General features: G+C 43.4%; 1 non-coding gene across 1 annotated transcript; it reads right to left on the bottom strand.

Moving 5' to 3' along the window:
* Nucleotides 1-1,167: 1,167 nt before the first annotated feature.
* On the bottom strand, nucleotides 1,168-1,240 carry TRNAR-CCG. Its single transcript has one exon. It is a non-coding gene; the product is annotated as a tRNA-Arg (tRNA).
* Nucleotides 1,241-3,176: the final 1,936 nt, after the last annotated feature.

Consider the following 3,176-nt stretch of genomic DNA (forward strand, 5'->3'; position numbering starts at 1 on the left):
AAAAAAAAAAAAAAAAATATATATATATATATATATGTATGTGTGTGTGTGTGTGTGTGTATGTATAGCTTGCACGTTAGGCTCATCTGGAGAACTTTATTATTATTATTATTATTTTCGAGATAAGAGTCTCGCTTTGTCACCCTCAGTAGAGTGCTGTGCCTCACACAGCTCACAGCGCCCTCCAATTTCTGGGCTTAGGTGATTCTCTTGCCTCAGCCTCCCGAGTAGCTGGGACTACAGGTACCCACCACAATGCCCGGCTATTTTTTGTTGCAGTTTGGCCGGGGCCGGTTTGAACCTTCCACCCTCAGCATATGGGGCCGTTGCTCTACTCACTGAGCCACAGGCACCAGCCAATCCAGAGAACTTTAAATTCCAAAATATATATGTATGTTGAGACAGCGTCTGATTGTCATCTTCAGTAGAGGGACTACAGGTACACGCCACTAATTATATATATATAATCATAATTGCTTTCCTTAAATTAATTTCAAACATATATGTTTCTTTTAATATTACCTGTTTGAAATCAATATATTATATATAACATATATAATTAGTGGCATGAGCCTCCTCTGGAGGCTGACGCAGGAGAATCCCTTGAGCCCAGGGGTTTGAGGTTACAGTGAGCTATGATGACACCACTGGACTTCAGCCTGGGCAACTAAACGGGACTCTGTCTTAATAAAAAAAAAAAAGAAAGAAAGGAAAGTAAATGGAGCAGATATAGCGTACACTTGCAAGCTCTCACAGTGTTTTGTTTTTAAATTTTTTAATTGACACATGATTGTTCATGTTTATGGGGTACATGTGATCTATTGATACATGCATACAATGTGCAAAGATAAAATCAGGATAACTGGCATATCCATTACCACCTACGTTTACCATTTCTTTGTGTTGGGTAGATTTCAAATCTTTTCTTCTAACTATTTTGAAACATACAATAAATTACTGTTAACTACGGTAACCCCACCGCGCTACCACCAAACTCTAGAACATATCCCTTTGTATCTATTCAGTTACAGCGTTTTTAAAACGCGCTGATACGCCTAATTATAATACAGTCGGCCTCGGCCCTGTAGAGAAGCGAAGTAACCATCATCTCATAATTTGCTTTGCTGTTCATGATCGCCTTTGTCTCTGCCAAAACTAATCCTCGTGCGACCCAGATGGGACTCGAACCCACAATCCCCAGCTCCGGAGGCTGATGCCTTATCCATTAGGCCACTGGGTCACCACAGGATCCGGGTTCTCACGCCGTCCCCTTACGGGATGCCATCATAGTATCCCCGCCCCTCGCGCACTGAGGTCTCGCGCTGGGGGTGTGTGATTTGGTAGTCGCCGCAGCGCGCTTGCGCCCTCTTAGACTGACGTACCGACTTGCCACCTGATCCTCTAGTGCGCCTGCGCTGTCAGCAAGGGCCAGCAGCGCGTAGCCTCGCGCGCCTGCGCATGACCCTCTGCCCTTGTCCTGAGTGGCTGCCTAGTGGGCGGTGTCTGTGTGGTGTCTCCTTGCGGGTTCTTCTCGGACGTTCTCACCCTTATCTGCATGTTAGGCTCATCCGGAGAACTTTAAATTCCAAGGTCTGCTCCCCCTTATTGTTATTCAGGTGGCCTGGGCGGACCCAGGCTTTCCACTGGGGGGTCCTTCAGAGCCGCGGCGTTAGGAACTAACTGCTCGCAAATCGCGGCATCTCACCCGTCAACCCCCGTGTTCTTTCATATATTTATTTTTTTACAGCCTTCTTGCCTTTGTTTCCCGCTTTTCACCAGCCGTCATCAGTCTCATAACCTGTTGTGTGCTGGGGACTGTTGGGAGATCCTGGAGTGAACAGGCTTTTCCCTCCCTAGAAATCTTCAAAATTGGCTCTTCCCCCAGCCGTTCACCTACATCGGTTTTCTCCCCGTCTCCTCTTTCCCTCCAGATTAAGGGGTAACTAGACAAAATAAGGTCCCTAAGTACAAAATAATACAAGGTCTTTTTTCATCCTGAAGTTAGGTGTTAAAGATTTAGAGACTTTATGGTTCCACGAATAATATCTGTCTGCTTGTTGTATATAAAAATGCTGGATTTGTGGTTTTAAAGTATATATAGTTTCATTTACTAGAGATGTAACAAGCCAAACAGAAAATTGAAATTGACAGAACTTATGTCATTCAGAGTTAACTATTACAAAATTAACAGTTGTCTATCTTTCAGGGTTTTTTGTTTGTTTTGTTTGAGAGATGGGATCTCACTGTGTTGCCCAGGCTGTACTCCAGCTCCTGGGCTCAAGCCATCTCTCACCTCAGTATTTTTAAATTCTCATCTGTGTGTGATCTGTCACTATCCATTTTATTATCGGTGGCCAGCCTGTGAACTCTGAGGCATCCAGAAGAACTTTTTCATGAAAACTGAGATAGTGGCTGGGCTGGGTGTCTCACACTTGTAATCCTAGCATTCTGGGAGACGGAGGTGGGTGGATCGCTTGAGCTAAGGAGTTCGAGACCAACCTGACCAAGAGCAAGAAACCCATCTCTACTAAAAATGAAAAAACTGATGCAAGAGGATCACTTCAGCCCAAGAGTTTGAGGTTGCTGTGAGGTATGACACCAGGGCACTCTAACGAGGGTGACAAAGTGAGACTCTGTGTCATAAAAAATACCCACAAAGTGAACATGTCACTTCAAGGAAAATAATTTATGCTATTTGTGGCTAATGAAACAACTTAAATTTTGAAGGGAGAATTTTAAAAGGTGAAAACTTATATCCACCACTGTTTATGGTTGCTAGCTTTTGGATACTTAAAGACTTTTCTGCTATAATGAATGTTATGCTCTGATGTTGCCTAATGTAACATAGCAACACTTGGTAGATCTACATAACTCATAATCCAGTAAATTCTGAATGACCAATGCAAATTGTTGGAAAATCATATCTGGTTAAAAGATCCATCCAAGTAGAATTCAGACTAAAGAATTTTAATGTAAAACAATATAAAATTTGCACATATTGTTTTAGTTTTCACATCACAACATTTTCTTTTTTGAGACAGCCTTGAGCTGTCCCCCTGGGTAGAGTGCTGTGTCATCACAGCTCACAGCAACCTCCAAGTCTTGGGTTGAAGTGATTCTCCTGCCTCCACCTCCCAAGTAGCTGGGACTACAGGTGCCTGCCACAATGCCCGGCT

The sequence above is a fragment of the Otolemur garnettii genome, unplaced genomic scaffold, assembly GCF_000181295.1.
Source record: "Otolemur garnettii isolate 467f Iridium unplaced genomic scaffold, OtoGar3 scaffold00018, whole genome shotgun sequence".
Classification (NCBI taxonomy): Eukaryota; Metazoa; Chordata; class Mammalia; order Primates; family Galagidae; genus Otolemur; species Otolemur garnettii.